This window comes from Budorcas taxicolor, chromosome 22 (genome assembly GCF_023091745.1).
Source record: "Budorcas taxicolor isolate Tak-1 chromosome 22, Takin1.1, whole genome shotgun sequence".
Taxonomy (NCBI): Eukaryota; Metazoa; Chordata; class Mammalia; order Artiodactyla; family Bovidae; genus Budorcas; species Budorcas taxicolor.
This window is the reverse complement of record NC_068931.1, coordinates 48,360,001-48,377,948: the sequence shown is the minus strand read 5'-3', so window position 1 is coordinate 48,377,948 and position 17,948 is coordinate 48,360,001. Positions and strand designations below refer to the sequence as shown.

The window sequence follows — 17,948 nt, the reverse complement described above, 5'->3', positions numbered from 1 at the left end:
AAGCCACTCCAGTACTCTTGCCTGGAAAATCCCATGGACGGAGGAGCCTGGTGGGCTGCAGTCCATGGGGTCGCAAAGAGTCAGACAGGACTGAGCAACTTCACTTTCACTTTTCACTTTCATGCATTGGAGAAGGAAATGGCAACCCACTCCAGTGTTCTTGCCTGGAGAATCCCAGGGACAGCGGAGCCTGGTGGGCTGCCGTCTATGGGGTTGCACAGAGTCGGACACGACTGAAACGACTTAGCAGCAGCAGCAGCAGCATGGATAACATTTACCATATTAACCATCTTTAAATGTATAGGTTAGTGGCATTGTTTGTTCACATTGTTGCGCAGCTATTGCTACCATACATCTCTAGAACGTATGGTTTCATCTTCATCTTCCCCAAATTAAACACTAACTCACCATTCCCCAACTCCTGGTAACCTCTCTATTCTACTTTCTGTCTTTATGAATTTGACTGCCCTGTGAGTGAAGTGTGAAAGTCGGTTCAGTCGTGTCTGACTCTTTGCGACCCCATGGACTGTAGCCTGCCAGGCTCCTCTGTCCATGGAATTCTCCAGGCAAGGATACTAGAGTGGGTAGCTGTTCCCTTCTCTAAGGGATCTTCCCAACTCAGGGGTCGAACCCAGGTCTCCTGCATTGCAGGAGGATTCTTTACCGTCTGAGCCACCAGGGAAGCCCGGATACCCATATGAGTAAAATCATACAGCATTTGTCCTTTTGTCTTATTTTCACTTACCATAATGTCCTCTAGTTCATCCATGTTGAAGGATATATCAGAATTCCCTTCCTTTTAAGTCTGAGTAACATTCCGTCATACATGTGGACTGCATTTTATTCACCCATTCGTCCAATGGACTCTTGGGTTTCTCCCGTCTCCTGCCTGTTGTGAGTGATGCTGCTATGAACATGGGTGTGCGACTATCTGTTTAAGTCCCTTGCAGGACGATTTTGAGCTTTTAAAAACAAGTGCTTTGGGTTTTCAAATCATCAGGGGTGATCAGCTGACCCTCACTGCTATCACTCCATGAGGAACAGATTGTCAGCCTGCTGTTTCCCACGCGTGAAGACTCTTCTGCCTTGAGCAGAGCTCTTCATTACCCTCTGCCAGGGACACAGATTGCAGGCTGGACTCTGCGTGCACGCGGCCTTTCCCCACGCCATACTAAGCGGCTTCCGTCTGCATGCTAGCCAGTGTCAAGGCCTCTTTTCCTTCACTTCTTATCCTGAAACGCATCAGTCATGTTGAATTTGTCCCTCACTGAGGGAGCAGATGCTCTGCACTCTTGCTTGGTAAGTTCTTTCTCCTACCTTCTAAAATGTATTTAGCCACGGTCGTAAAGGCCACGGGAAATCACACAGGCACAGTGCTCCCTTCTGGTCCTATGTCCTCCCCACCTCCTCCAAAAATCTCTCCGAACATTGCCGAAGAACTAAAAGACACCCTGTCTTGAGGCGTCACTACCGCTGGCCATTAAATTGCCTCTACAGATCCCAGACTCACTTAAAATACATTAAAGTAGTGACATGCTCAAGCAGAGAGGCAGGAGAATGCACAGTTCAGGTTGGCATTGTCATTAACTCAAGTCTTTGGTGTCAACTCCCTCCCGCACCGAACGTCCTGCCTGGCCCTACAGTCAACCTCCGAAATGCATTTTCTGGCCTTTGTTGGTTTGTGTCAGCTCTTGAACATTATTTAAATGTAGTTTGGGGCCCATGCATGCAATTACCATTGTGTTATTATTCAGAACCAGATTGTTAAGATTCAGGCAGCTGTACAAGGAGATGCCCTGTGCTGTGAGGTCCAATTTAGGAGGGCCTTCCGAGCTGGCGCACAGGGTTGCTAGGCAACCCCATGCTACAGAAGAGGAGGCCTCACTCCGAGTGGGAAGAAGCCCAGCGCCTTCAGGGAATTGGAGGCAGTGGTCAATCTGAGACTGGCATGGCGCCGGGGAGGGGGAGGGAGGCGACGTGGGCCGAACCCACGGCCGGAGGAGGGGGGATCTTGCCAGGGGCGCCCACCCAGCTAGCACGCGGTGTTCCTGGGAGGGGAGAGTGCTGCTGGGAGTGAGAACGCAGAGAAGGTGCAGAAGCCAGAGGTCGGCCAGGAAACTGCTGAAGGATACCCAGAGCAGATGCTAATATGCTTCTCCATCCCTTTCTTCTCTTTGCAGGAAATGAGCAGGTTTGCACAGAAACTGCTGGCCTGAAATTTAAGAAGACGTGGTCGCTTGTGAGTCTGAATTTTGCTTTCTTCGGTCTGTGGTTTGACAGTGTTCCTGGGAAGTGGGTGGGTTTCCCCATTTGGGGAAGGGAACGTGACCTGGATGAAGTTGAGCTTTTGGTTCTTCTGGAAGGTGCCTCTGGCTGGGTGGGATTGGACCCAGGGACAGAAGGCTGTGAAGGCTCTGAGTGGAGGGTGCCCACTGGCTCATGATAGGGTCGATTGGTGTGTGAGGAAAGCCGGACTCCTTTGGTATGAAGATGATGTGTGTTCTTTTTTTTTTTTTTAATTTTTTGCCCTGGGGCCACGAACAGTTTGCACAATTCCAAGTTTGCTGCTAGGGTGATCTTATTTAGAACAGGAAACTCTCATACAAGCCATTTAGCAGTGTGTTAAACTGAGAGCAATCATATGACCCTGTCCATTACTCAGTCTGGGAGTACTGTTAATTCACCAGATGCCTGGTACTATCTGGTGGCCCTGAGAAATACAAGAGAGGCTGCAGGTTCAGGCTCTGTTTTGGAGGAATGGTCATGTCACGGGAAGACATCTGCCCGTGAAACCATGAAAGAACTTGGTGAAAGGGCATGCATCCTGCTCTGGCCCGTATGGCACAGGCAGAAATGCTGGTGATGGGAGGGGTTAGGGAAGGCATCCTGGGAAAAGGGAGAGCTGAGGTGGGCTGATAGAGGAGGGAGGCTGTTCCAGGGAGAAAGGAATAAGGATGAGGCCCCAGGATGGGAACACCCAATGGCCTACTTGGAGGATGTCATAGACATGGGTCTAATGGGGAGGGGAGGAAATGCTGGTGACACTGGGCAGGACCAGATGGTATAGGGCTTGACATGCCTTCATGAATGGTCCACAAAGAATCAGGATAGCAAGTATCCCTGATCTATGCAAGTAAAATTAGTTTTCTGCCAGTTTATGACTCATTACGTGGAAAAGAATATATAGGTTTTTTAACAGGTTGGAAGTTGTATTCAGGATTAACACAGATACTGGGTAGATTACAAGAAATTCACATGGGGGATACTCCTGTATCTCAGTGAGAGAGAGAGAGATTCCACCTTCTCCAGACAACTGCAGCTGAGGTTCATGAGACCATGATGGGGTCACACCCTAAGCTTCGGGTAGACTGTCGCCAGGATATGTTCCCCATGTCCACTTGTTTTTCCCTGGAGTCGCTTCTCACGCAGGGAGATCCAGGTACCACACCCAGGGTGAGGAGCAGCTGGGGTATATTTATTTAACAAAGGTTAATTTAATTATTTGTTCCAAGCAAGCAGAGGATACTTGCTTGTTCTGAACGTCAAGAACAACCAGTATTTATGTGGCGTTGCCACTTTGCAGCACACTTGACGGTACTGCCTCATCTGAGCCTCACAAAGGCTCTGTCAGGCCGTGCGATTTTACAGATGAGGGAATTGAGGCTCGAAGAGCTTCAATATTCCATTCGAGATTGCTCAGCAAGTAGAGCCGATGTTCATACTGACTTTCCACTGCGCACCGCTGCATGTCTGATTATGGAGCAGGCCTTCTGGGTCTGCTCCTACCTCCTGCTCATTCATCCTGGGGAAGAAGAGAGCTGTGCAGTCTCACCAGGTCTAGCTGTGGGAACTCTGTTCCGAATGGTCACTGTTTCACTGTGCTGCCTTTCATGGAATGTATGGTATCAGACTGGTGATTTTGACTGGGCAGGAAATTGGTTATGGTTCTGCCCTCAAAAAGGAAGGCTCACGTGTGATCTGCCACCAGGGGCCAGCCTCTGGAAAGATACAGAAAGGCAGCATCTGACTGACTTATATTGGGTTCTCTACAAGCAGAGCCTGAGACAAGGATTCAGGCACATGTGATGTAGCAAAAGAGAGCTTTAGGGGAAGCTTGTATGGGAGGGAGGGAAGCAGGGTCAGGAAGGAGGAGCTAAGCAAAGGTGTATCAGAGCAAGTCTCTTTTTGATTGGGTGCCCAGCGGGAAAAAATGGGTTTGAGCAGGGCATCGGTCACAGATACTACCCTGCTGTGAGCATCAGTGCTGTGAAGATAGCCAAAGGTAATTTTCACCTGACCTGGCAGTAATTTTCATTGCGTTTTAAGAGTATCGATATTAAAATAGAAATCGATGGTGTCAAAGTCTGTCTTCACTGAAATAACTATGTGCTTTTTTAAACTATAATTTTATTCTTAATAGGTAATACAGTTCCATGGCCCTAAATGCAAAAGTATCAAAAAGTATGCTGTGAAAAGTCTCCATCACACCTCTGTCCCAAGCAGCCTGGCTCCTCCTCCGCTGACAACCAATATTATCCAGATTTTGGGTTACTTTCCGATGACAGTCTATACACACCAACAGTGGTGCAGTTTAGATTTCAAAGTGTTGGTCAGTCCGATTGCAGTATAGTAAGACACCACCCACTTGGTCCTTAAGAATCAGCAGAACTGGGTCTGTTCCAGAATCAGTTGAGCTGAGGTATACCTTTTATTTGGAGAGAGAGCATTTCATCAAGTCAGTTCTCAGTGAAATGTTCAAAAGACGTAAAGCCTTTATAAACACTTCCAAACTCCTTAGAGTTACTATATAAAAAATTGATATAAGAATTGAAAATTGCTATTTCCTTATTAAAGCAAATCACCTATAAAGAGCTTGAGATGCTATGTTACAGCCCTTGAAATTCCCAAATATTTTAAATAATATAAACTTCCACGAAATTCACTCATTCAAATCACTGCATTTATCACCTAATGTTGTTTGCATATCATTTAATGACTTGCTGAAATGTGTATTGTTTCCAAAGTCTACTGCAGTGTTAGCACCTTGTGAGTTCTCACTGTGGTTTCCTTTTATGAATTGACTTTACGATTAATATGTAATCTGGACATAGTTTCCTCAACATAGGAGTGGGTCAGTGATGGCGTAGGCTCCATTGTTGGTGAGCTCCCTGTTGGAGGAGGTGTTGAAAGAGCAGCGGGGTCATCTGTCAGCAAAGTCACGAAGGAAGTCTATCCTCCGTGACAGGCAGGTTTAGAAGACTTTTAAGTTGCTCTCGTAGCTGAGTCTGGTCTCTGTGGCTTCGTTATCCTTATTTCCTTAGAGGCCATTTACCTTGTGTGAAATGCAAGCTATCGGGCTCACACTGCACACTTACCTTCTGAATTTTTGTTCCACAGGTTTTATGCCTATAAATGTCCACATGGAACTTACTTTGTGATCTCATAGACCTGGCATGTATGTTTTCCTCTTTCCTGCTCTCTGTCGTGTTTACACTCTCTCTTGGGTCACAAGAAAATCCACCAACTTCTAGCTGACCTGTTTAAGCCCCAAGACAGGTTTTGGTGACACCGCCACAAGGCAATGAAAAAAAAAAACTCATTTCCGTCCAAGAAATAGAACCATTATCTTGATTGAAATAGTATCTTTCCTCAACCTGCAACCAGATAAAGCATCAAATTGGTGGAGTTTCCTTATCACTACACAGAGTTAGCAGGACCCAGAATAATGGCCTGTCAGCAACTGCTGGGGGTGGGGGGTGGTGTTCTGTGAGGCAGGGGCCACAGCTCCTGGACTGATGTGGGTTACGTGATGTCTGGTGTAAAGTCTGGTATTATTATAGTAACAGAGAAGGTACTGTGGTGCCTAGAACTGGGAAAGCAATAAATGCAACTGCTACTATGATTATGGTGGTGGTGTTTCATTAGGTAACATCTAAAGCATATAGCTTCCCTGGTAGCTCAGATGGTAAAGAGTCTGCCTGCAATGCAGGAGACTCAGGTCCGATCCCTGGGTCGGGAAGACCCCCAGGAGAAGGAAATGGCAACCCACCCGAGTATTCTTGCCTGGAAAATCCCATGGATGGAGAAGCCTGGCAGGCTTGGCAGGCTACAGTCCACGGGGGTCACAAAGAGTCAGACATGACTGAGCGACTAACACTTTCACTTTCACTAACGCATATGGGCAATGGTAGGAGTGACTGAAAGCTGCAGATTATTTAGGATGTAAACTTTGGGGATATGACTGTTCTAGAACCCTATGTTCACTGACCTGAGAGTCCCAGGACTGCAGTCAGAGTAACGGGGTGACTGGATCTTAGTTTGGGGTGAACAAGCAGAGGTCAGCAAACCAACATCTTTAGGAAGAAAAATGGAAGAGCTGTGGAAAAGGAGGCAGGGCGTCTGTGTTCCAGCCCAGACCACCACTTGTCACCACGCAGCTGGGGCTTCGGGGATCTGGGCTGCCTACCGTTCCAGCAGGGCTACATATAGGTGTCAAGGCGATGTGTGTGCGAAGCCCAGGGCGCGACCTGTTCTCGGTGTCCCTGTTCCCCGTCCACCGAGAGGTGCAGCTCTGCTGTCTCCCAGGCATTTTTGAGGGCTTGTTCTGTGACAGGTGTATTCCAACATTTTTCATGTATTAACTCACTTAACCCTCCCAACACTCTTACACATTAGAGACTGCCTTTTACAGGTGAGGAGAAGCAGAGAGGTTCAATAACTTGCCCAGGGCCACACAGTCAGTCAGTGATGGAACAGGGACTTAAAGCCAAGCAGTCTGGTTGGAGCTCTTGAAACCTTAAAATCGGACTAAATAATACAGTTCAAACCTGTGAGCCTTTCCAGTTCAGTTCAGTTCAGTCACTCAGTCGTGTCCGACTCTTTGCGACCCCATGAATCGCAGCACGCCAGGCCTCCCTGTCCATCACCAACTCCCAGAGTTCACTCAGACTCACATCCATCGAGTCCGTGATGCCATCCAGCCATCTCATCCTCTGTCGTCCCCTTCTCCTCCTGCCCCCAATCCCTCCCAGCATCAGAGTCTTTTCCAATGAGTCAACTCTTCGCATGAGGTGGCCAAAGTACTGGAGTTTCAGCTTTAGCATCATTCCTTCCAAAGAAATCCCAGGACTGATCTCCTTTAGAATGGACTGGTTGGATCTCTTTGCAGTCCAGGGGACTCTCAAGAGTCTTCTCCAACACCACAGTTCAAAAGCATCAATTCTTCGGCGCTCAGCCTTCTTCACAGTCCAACTCTCACATCCATACATGACCACTGGAAAAACCATATCCTTGACTAGACGGACCTTAGTCGGCAAAGTAATGTCTCTGCTTTTGAATATACTATCTAGGTTGGTCATAACTTTTCTTCTTTACCAAACCTTAAACAACTAGAATCTTGTGATAGGGAGCAATAATAAGAATAGTGCTGATGACGACATCTTTGTGATATCCCAGGAGGCATAGAGGTGGTTCTTGTGCAGAAGTGGGACACAATGGACTTCTAGCCACGGTTCCTGAGCTTGGGCACCCGGTAGCTCACATCCTCTTTTGGCTTGGGATCCAGCCAAGCTGTCCCCAGCTGCAAGCGCACAGTAGAGCACCAGCATGTGAGAGACCTTCCCCATTGACTTGTTCCCAGTCTGGTCCATTCCACCCATCTTCCTGCAGCGCCCTCCCAGGCCCTGGGGGCTGTGCTGTCTGCCAAGACTTCCCCAGAGGAGAGGACCATCCCCCACCCCACTCCTGCTTCACTTCCTCTCCCCTCAGGCACATCGTAAGTGAAATGAAAGCCTGTATCTTCAGAATCTTATTTTCAAGAGGAGTGCTGGCCTGCCGGTGAGCGTTCCTGATTACCATGGTAATCACCAGCTGAATGGAGTGATTTTATAATACATTTCCATCAGAAATATGAACAGGTGTGCAAGGGAAATCAACATTTATCAACAAGATAGGTCTTGGGAGATTAATAGTGAATTTAGGATGGCTCAAGGAAACAAAAGGAAGAAAGAAAGAATTCATATGTTTGCTTGCAGTCAAGATCCTTCCAGCCTTATCTCTGATCATTTCCCACCTCATCTCACTCCCACCCCCACCTATGAGCTTTTCACTCACAGTTCTTGCACTTTCCTCTCCTCTCTCCTTTCCAGTCCTTAACCACCTGTCAAAGCCCAGCTCCTCCAGGAAGCCTTCTTTGGTTCACTCAGCCTTCAGGAATCTCTGCTTTCTCTGTCCCTTGGCAGCCCCTTACTGGGTCTGTGTAACCTCCCTCACTCCCCAGTCAGCTGGGAGGACCCCCAAGGAGACTATACTCATCCATGTTGCAACCCAGGTCAACAGGCACAGACCCTGCTGAGCCAACTCTTATCAGCTGAGGGCTCTGGTTCCACCCATGGTTCTCAAGGATAATGAGCCTCCACTGAGCTAAGAACCTCATTGTCTTCCTCAGGGACCGATTGAAAACACCACCACCACCACTACCACCAGAGATATCAACCTCAGTGACTCTAGGGCTTGGAGTGCTGAAATCCAGACTTGTGTGTTCCTGAGAGATTAAAGGAATTCCTTGGCATCGTGGTCCTCCTTCCAGAGATGAAGGTTGCAGTGGGGAATCCAAGGAAGCTTGCAAAGCGGTTCTGAGCTCTGAACCTCGGGGTCCCTGAATCATCACTTTCCTCCCTCCCGTACAGAAATCAGTTCCCGTTCTGGATCTGGGAAACCACACCCCTGCAACCAGGAGGGGCCTTCCTGCTTTGCTGAGGCCACCCTGGGCTCCAAGGAGGCATAGAGGGGAGGATCAGGGGCGGGGGCGGGGGGGGGGGGGGCCCTCTAGTGCTGGATGGGGCCGAGGAAGAGGCAGCCTTGCCCGTCTGGCCCTGGACCTTCGTCCTGGGCCCACAAGTGTCTCAGACCCAGCATGTCAGGGTTTGTCTTTGGTGTGAGCAGGGGACCAGAGGGACTTGACAGAGGCCTTGGCATGAAAGGCCTTCCTCACTTTCAAGCAGGACAATGCATCAGAGGAGTCGCCAGGCCCACTCTGATGGCGTGAGAGGCATTAGCTAATATTTTGATTTTAATAGAATGAATAATAAAGAGCTCGCCTGTCTCTTGGAACTAATTTTGAAGAACGGGTTCTGCCACACGTTCCTCTGGTTGAATCAGGCTCCGAAAGAATGGATAACAAAAGATTTAACCAAAAAGAAAAGGCATTCCTCCACCAACTTTTCTCTCTTTTAATTCCCTTCTTGTCATGCGCCTCAGTTAACAGTAACTTATGAAAAGATGAAATAGAGTTGGAACAGGAGGCCCTGAGCCTCAGAAGAGGGCTCGGGCGGCAGCCCTTGCTTTTTGTTCTGCGGCATGAATGCCTTCGCGGTGGGTCCCCTCACTGAGCCGGGTGCACGGGCCTGGAGGGCAGACATGTACGACAGTCTCCGGGTGGGGCGGCGGCAGGGGGGGTGCCTGGCCTCCCTCCACAGGTGTCTGCTGGAGGCAGGGGCTGGCGGGAAGCCAGAGGCGGACTCAAAGTGAGCGATTTGAAGGGAGTTGAGTCTGAAGGCCTGTGCAGGATGTCGGGGACCCCCAGGCTCCAGTGCGGTGCCCCGGGGCTTTTGACACTGCGATTGAAGGGGCCGGGGGCGCAAGGGTGCTGAAAGCAAAGGCAGTCAGGGTGGTGTGGAGGGGACCACCTCGCCGGGCCGTGACCCGAGGGGTCCCTGAAGACAGAGAGACAAGGCATTAAACACCCAACCTCCCTCTCTCCCTCCCTGCAGGCTCTTCTGGGACCTCCATTGGCTGCAGGCTGTAGGGGCACAGCCTATGGGCAGAGCCAAGCGCCAGGGGCAGAGTGAGCCCAGAGGGGCAACTGGGGAGAGCAGCGTAGCGCCTCTGCCCTCATGACATCCTGGGGGCAGCGGGGTGGCCCAGCACCCTTGTCAGGGTCTAGAGTCTTGGAGTCTGTTTCAGGGCCTCCAGGGAAGTTCCCAGCCTCTTCTCCAGGGACCACCATTCTTTTCACCAAACGTGTTGTCACTGCGGTTCCACTGGAGAGGGGCGCTGGGGCCATGCTGAATGCACACTGGAATGCCCCGTCTGATGCCTCACTGGAAGGAGCTCTGGCAAGAGAGCCGCCAGGAGTGGGCCCTGAAGGAGACGCTAGCTGAAGAAAAGTGGGGGTCAGGGCCAGAGCAAAGGGCACAGAGGCTCAGCCCGCCAAAGCCTAGCCTGGGACAGTGCCTGTCTGGGGTCACAACCCTGCGAGAGCCTCCACTCCCCCCACCATGGCTGTCGGAGCCACAGGCAGCTCTCAGCTCTGCTCCCCACAGAGCTCAGGGTGATCCTGCCCTTCCTACGGCCGGCCAGCTTAATCTGAGAGCGAAGCCGGGCCTGCACAGTGTTTCACTTGTCCAGCAGCCCGTGAGGTGGGAGCACAGACGGAGATGTGAGGCTCTTGCTCAAGGCCACACTGAACCCAGATGCTTGATTTCTGAGCTGCCCCCTGGTCTGGCTGCCTGCCCGGGGTCTTCTGGCAGAGGAGGGTCTGCACCTGCAGAGGGAACATCATTCAAGTGTTGGAAATTCCAATTAAAATTGTTCTAGTAGGAAATAATTTCAAGTTAAAGAGAAACTGCAAAAAATAAAAATATTTTTATTCTAGACCCACCGATTGTTACAATCTTACCCCGTTCCCTTTATAATCTTTGCTCTCTCACTGTATCACTTGTATCTCTCTCTCTCTCTCACACACACACACATTTGGTCTGAACCACTTGAGGGTGTTGCCCCTAAATACTTCAGGATGTGTTTTCTAAGGATAGGCGTATTCTCTAGCATAATCATAGTATGGCTGATCAGTGCATGTAACGTGAATGCATACTTTTGTCTAATTACTAGTCTACCTGTTGTGTTTTGATTTTATCAGTTAAGCTCATGATGCTCTTTACGGCACGTCCTTGTCCACTGAGGATCCTGTCTAGGGTTGGATGTTGCTTTGTTATGTCTCTTTGGCCTCCTTTAACCTGGAACATTTTTGCAGCCTCTCTTTGTCTATTAGGACTTTGAGATGTGTAAAGAATACCAATGCTCCCTTACTTTCCATAAAATGTTCCTCATTTTGGGTTTGTCTGATGTCTCCTTGTCGTTAGACTCAGGTTATACATTCTTAGGAGATGCCTGCCTGCACTACCTTGGGCTTTTCTCAGGCAATCACACCAGGAATCACTCACTGGTCCCCACTGGTGATGTTAATTTTGAACTGCCAGTCAAGGTATTGCCAATTTCTCCACTATATGAGGATCATTGTTTTTTTCTCCCTTAAAACTAGCATGCAGTCTATAGGAAGACTGCAGTGATGCAAGTCCCTACTCTTCATGGATGTAGTATCCATTGATGACTCATGCCCGATCCCATGGTTAACACGACGGTTGCTGCCAATCAATGCTTTTCCAGCTTCATTTTTACTTCCGTGTTTACCAGTTGGCCCTTGGCTTTCTACTGTAACAGTAGAATTTATTTGTGCCACAAACAGTATACATTTACTATTGTAAGCAATAAAATGTATTTATTTGTCTGTCTGGTGAAGCTCAATTATTTTGGGGATTAAGCTGCTGCCCCAGAGTTGACCAGTAGAGGAGCCCCTGTAAGTTGACTCCCATAATATTTTGATATGTCACCAGTCCTGTTATGGAACACTTTCTTGCTCTCTGGCATAACAAGAGGTTCCAGGCTCATCTTGTACCTGCCTGGTCCTAGCCCTGCAATCAATCATTTCTCTAAAAAGCCTTGCTTCCTTTTAGTGGAGAATGGTATTAGAGACCAAGATCTGGGCTCTGAGTGTGCTCACGGCTACTGATGTCTTTGCTTCTTGGCCCTTTTAAGGGATAGAACTAGAAAATATAAATATGCATAAACACATAAACATAACTTTCATATTACATGTATACACATGTGCACATAGACATGCATATACATTTACATATTCACATGGGAGACATTATGAGCCCACACCAGTACTTCCAAATCCAATCTACTTCCACAGGGTTGCTTTTTGTCTTACCCCATTCCATATTTATATGTTTTTCTTCCATAGTGAAAACTCAGGTTCCCCAAACCATCAACACATTCACTCATTCACTTAATTCTGTGTTAAGTGTAAGATAGCATCAGAATTGTTTCACCTACACTGCTACAGTCAACAAATCTTGTTCCCTTACTCCAACCCTTCTCTGCTGTTAGATTTTATTTATTTTTTTCAGTTTTCTTTCAATTTTAAGGATTTTCCCTTCCAATTCTTATTGATTTAATTTAAAAAAAATAGGTTGAATACTAACATACCTTTAAAAGTCAGAACTACACAAAAAGGTATACTAGGAAAACACTTTCTCCTGTGTTCCTTCTACCCCATCTCCCCCTGGTAGGAAGTCAGCTTAATTGTTTGATATTTACACTTCTATTGCTTTCTATAAAAATAAGCACTTTTTATGTGTTTTGAAATTTTCCCTTCTTTTTTACACAAAAAAATACTATGTCATATATGCTTTTTAAACACTTTGCTTTATGTATTCAGTCTCCTGGAAAACACTACATACCATTCATAGAGGTCTTCCTCATTCTTTTTATAGCTGCATAGTACTCCGTGTGCATACTATAGTTTATCCAACCACTGTCCTATGTATGACCGTAAAATGATTATAAATAATGCTGCAAAGCTTGTGTGTGTGTGTTGGAAGTGTATCTTCAGGGTAAATTTATTAGAATGAGATTACTGAATTGAAGAGTAAATGTGTATGGAGTTTTGTAAGATATTTCCAGGTACCCTTTCATGGGGTTGTGCCAATTTGCATTCCTACCTGTTTCCTCATAACCTTGCTAAAGAAGGTACTGTCAAGTTTTGAAACTTTTGCCAATGTCATGAGTATGAAATGGTATCTTAGTGTAGTTTTAATCTGCATTTATCTTTTTATGTGTGAAGTTGAATATTTACATATTTAGGGATATTATTTCTATTCCTTTTGTTAGGTAGTATGTTCTTCTGCCCATTTTTCTATTGCCCACTTTTCTATTGGGATTTTGGTCCTTTGTGCCTCAATTCATAACAGCTTTTTAAAAAACCTAATAGTGATATTAAATCTTATCTATGATATATGTAGCAAATATTTTCTCCCCATTTATCTTTGATTTTACTTATGGCGTTTGCCATATAATTTAAAATTTTTTATATAGTAAAATTCATCAACCTCTTACAGCCCCTGGATTTTCAGTCGTAGTTGGAAAGCATTTTCCTACATCCATGTGGAAATATCATTTTTGATGGCTATATAATATTTACATACAAAGATAAACCATCATTTTTATATAGATTCTAAGATGAATTGGAGTTCCTAAGCAGATGGGGCAGAGGGAAGAAGAATGCAGAGGGGGGAGTAGCTTGAAGGTTGGAGGTCTGAAAGCCTTGCACCTTATTGGTTTCAGGATGAGGGCAGAGGAAGAGTGATCCCTGCCTTGCACTCATGCAAGGAATCACGTCTGGCCCCCATGACATGCTCCAGTGTCAAGACACACAAAAGAGGGCTATGGGAATTTCAGAGGACTGACAAGTATCCTTTGGGCTGGACACAGAGACACTGGGACAAGGCTGGGAACAGGATGAGGCAAACACATTTGGCAAATTTAAGGAGGTCTCATTCTCAGAGTTGTGCAAGTGCAGGGCTGGCACCTGGAAGTGAGGGTCTCCTTAAATTTTGTTCCCTGAGCATCTCACCTGCCTCCCCTGGTCCTTGCCCTTCTTTAAGGGAGGAGCAAGACATGAACTGGGCCTGAGTAAAAGTAGAAATAAATGCATGGGGCCAGGGAAGTACTGTCAGCCTTGGCTGAGCCAGTAGGAGAACCATGCTCTGTCTATCAGCTGTTGCTGTTGTTCAGTTGCATTCAACTCTTTGGGACCCCATGAACTGCAGCATGCCAGGCTTCCCTGTCTTTCACTTTCTCCCAGAGTTTGTTCAGACTCATGTCCATTGAGTTGATGATGCTATCCAACCATCTCACCCTCTGTTGCCCCTTTTTCCTCCTGTCCTCAATCTTTCCCAGCATCAGGGTCTTTTCCAATAAATTGACTCGTCACATTGGGTGGCCAAAGTATTAGAGCTTCAGCTTTAGCATCAGTCTTTCCAATGAATGTTCAGGGTTGATTTCCTTTAGGACTGACTAATCTGATCTCCTTGCTGTCCAAAGGACTCTCTAGAGTCCTCCAGCACCACAGTTCTAAAGCATCAGTTCTTCGGTGCTCAGCCTTCTGTCCATCAGCTATGCTGTGCTGTGCTTAGTTGCTCTGTCATGTCTGACTCTTTGTGACCCCATGGACTGTAGCCCACCAGGCACCTCTGTCCATGAGGATTCTACAGGCAAGAATACTAGAGTGGGTTGCTATGCCCTCCTCCAGGGGTTCTTTGCAACCCAGGGATCGAACCCAGATTTCCTACATTGCTCGTGGATTCTTCACCATTTGAGCCACCAGGGAAGCCCGAGAACACTGGAGTGAATTGCCTAGCCTTTCTCCAAGGGATCTTCCTGACCCAGGAATTGAACTCGGAATCTCCTGCATTGCTGGCAGATTCTTTATCAGCTGAGCTACCAGGAAAGTGTTCTAGCCAAATCAGAAAATGGCATGGTGCTGGGAAGGTGGTGTGGGAGAAGTCTGGACTTCATTCTGGTGTTGGAAAGCCAATGTAGGACTTTAAGAAATTCAAGAAATTCTGCCAAATTGGGGGAAATGGGGCTAAAAATCATCTCATCCCAGAGCTGATGTGAAGATTATATAAGACAATCAAAGTAAACACTTGCTGTTGGCACGGGCCTGGCATGGAGTGGAAGCTCAGTAAATATGAGTTTCCTGTGTTTGGAGGGCATCTACTGATTTTCTTAATCAGGTTTCGAGTCTAAGGCCCTTGACACTATGGGACTGTTCAAATCTCAATGTGGAGGTAGAAAATTATAACAAACAAACCTGAAAGGAAATTAACTGTTCACCTACCTCTGGAAGAGGGAGATGGGATTATTCTAGGCATCTTCAAGGGATCTGTTTTACAGAAATGGAAAGTGAGGCCCAGCAAGGGTCTCACAGTGTATTAATGGCCCACAGTGGGCGAATGTATTCCCACAGATCCCCTCAAGACAGACACGGATGCTCACTCCCCCTCTGCCCTCGGCCCACCCTCCCCCAGCCCTGGAAAGCGCAGGAGCTGTGTGCCAGAGGCTCTCCCAAGAGCCTCGCCAAGTGTTTCCTCCCTGAACCATGCTGACCGGAAGGGAGGAAAAGCTAGGAGACGGAAGACAGGGCTGGGGGACAGCAGGCAGCTCTGCTGCCCTCCCCACCTCCAGCCCTCCAGGGAGGGCTGGCCGAAGGACCCCAGGCCTGTCACTACTCCCCTCCTCTTCCCGTCAGCAGAGGCCCAAAGAAGCCTGTTCCCTCGGCCCCGTGTGTCCTGTCAATCAAGTGTGTGGGAAAAATAATAAGTCTGCAGCCCCATGGCTGGAACTCGTCCTTCAGAGCTCGCTTATCTGCTCTCCCCGGGGCTCCCACTGATTGAGGCCAGGAGGTTGGCTGAATCTCCCAGACCACATTTGAAGAGGGAGGGCAGACGGATGCCGGCCCCACTCCCAATTCTGCAGCATCAGGGCTCTCCCCTCCAGCCCTGTCAGTGCTCAAGCTCTCCTGAGAGATCTAAACCCTCCCGGAGCGGAGGCCCGCCAGCCCTTCCTCCTGCTCCGCCAGGCTCGTGGAAATTGGCCACCCTCTGACCTGCCTCGTGGTGCTTAAGCGAAACGCCCACCTCAGTCTCGTCTTCCCACCAGGGGGCTGCCTCAAGTCCATCTTGAATTCTTTAGCCTCTGTCCCTGGCCCGAGGCCCATCTGTCCTTAATGGCCCAACCCAGTGTCACCTCGTCCCAGGCGCCTTTCTCCACTCTGGTCAGATCGCACATTGCCCCTCTGCCCACAGCCTGCACACGGAGGTTTCAACGTCTTGGGCAGGATTTGACATGTCTGTCTTTTATTGGAGGTGGTCGTAAAGGGACGGTCTGGCCCTTTCAGTACGAACTGCCTAAGAGCTGGGGCTATTTCTCAATCAGCTTTGAATCCCTCCTAGTGCTAAGCATAGAGCGTCAGTGTTGATCGAACCTCAGAAATGCAAGTAAAAAGACTACAGTCTTTAAAGACAGGAGGAATTAACCTTGAAATATGGCTGGACATTTGCTGAATGGCTTTGGGAAAACCACTTAACTGTCTGAGCTTCTACTTGCCCATCCGTTCAATGGGACAATCACATGTGCCCACTGATGGCGTGGGCAGCGTGCCCAGCACAGAACCTGGTCCCAGTAGGCACACATCCCCTCACTCACAGATGCTTACTGTGCGTCTTCTGTGTGCCACGCTGCAGGGCAGCCAGAGGGTGACAGCAAAGACTTGAGTGCACTTGTGCAAAGTGAAGTTGAGAGTGCACTCTGGCCGGCCTGTGCTGGGGCTGGTGGGCCCGTAAGCACTCCCACCGTGGGGACAGTGGTTTTTTCCTAGGCCTTTCCAACCAAACAGCTGCTGAGATCAGCTATCAGATGGATGATTTCTAGGGTATTTCTGACAAAGAAGAGGGCCTGGCCTAGCGAGGAAGTGACGGCTGAGAGGGAGAACATGAACAAACATCGCTCAGTCATGTCCAACTCTTTGTGAGTCCATGGAATTTTCCAGGCCAGAATACTGGAGTGAGTAGCCTTTCCCTTCTCCAGGGGATCTTCCCAACCCAGGGATCGAACCCAGGTCTCCTGCATTGCAGGCAGATTCTTTACTAGCTGAGCCACAAGAGAAGCCCAGGAAGGGAGGGCTGAGAGGGAGAGGGGAATTCAAAAAGAAACAAGAGATCTGAGTTCCTGACCTCACAGAGCTGGTGCCCTGTCACACCCAGCGCTCTCCAGGACGGGGAGAGATGGCCAAAGCAGGCCTGGGTTCCTCCTTTGGGGAAACCAGGAGTCAGCCAGCCTGGGGTAGGAGCCCTGGAGAATGGCTTTGTCCTGCTCTAGGAACCAGGCCTGGGAGCTCTGTAGGCAGAGGGTCTGCAGGTACAGGCAGGGCTGAGGGAGAGCAAGTGAGACCCCAGGCTGTCTTCACCTGCTGCCACAGGAGCTTCAGGACCTAAGCCCAGGAAGGTCGGGCCGCCAACCCCAGGTACTAAGACTCCACTCCCAGTTGAGCATGGGCTGTGTGCCGAGCCCATTGCGCATTCCCTGCGGGATTAGGAAGTGAAGAGTACCCACCCTGATGGGAGGCGGGCGATCTTCCAGAGGGAAAGCACCACACCCATCTCCCAAAAGAGATGCTTTGGGATCAACCACAATTGGCCTCTGCGGCCACGGGCACGCAAGTCTCCAGTCACCCGTCTGTGCAGAGAGGCTGGGCACAGAGGGCTGGGGTGAGCCCAGGAAAGGCTCTGGGGGAGGCATCCGTGGAGTCAGGCCTGCAAGGATCCCGTAGACGTTTGCCCTTACTTACTGCACTGAGGTGGCCATCTCCGAACATCTGAGGATCAGCAGGAAGAACACCCCCCTTCCTCAATCCAATAGCCAAACCACAGGAACCTGAGCGCATCTGAAAATGCTCATCTCTGAGGCTGCCTGCTGGTTTGGTGTGCTCTCCTGCCAGGAGAATATTTCTCTTTCCTACTGAGCCTCTCTGCCTCCCCTCAGCCCCTTATTTCTCATGTAGATAGACCACAAGGCCCCAGCTCTCATCCCAGGCTGCCTGTCCTTCTCTGGAGAGGCTGCCAGGCCCACCTATGTGCAGTAAGGCTCTCTCTCCATTGATGGGCCCCGGTGCCCCTGTGCAATAGGAAGACTACATCCCAGGCAGTCAGGGTGGAGGGGGGCTGTTCTGGCATCCGCCTGGTAAGGCTGTGCCTTGTTCCCCT

General features: G+C 48.8%; 1 protein-coding gene across 1 annotated transcript in view; it reads left to right on the top strand.

Annotated features, from left to right (window-relative positions):
* The window catches only part of ZBTB7C (zinc finger and BTB domain containing 7C), a 305,567-nt gene that overhangs the window by 146,604 nt on the left and 141,015 nt on the right, over nucleotides 1-17,948 (top strand). Inside the window, exon 2 of the mRNA XM_052660518.1 lies at nucleotides 2,181-2,239. The gene's annotated coding sequence lies outside the window, so the exon portion shown is untranslated. The remainder of the gene's footprint in view (nucleotides 1-2,180; nucleotides 2,240-17,948) is intronic.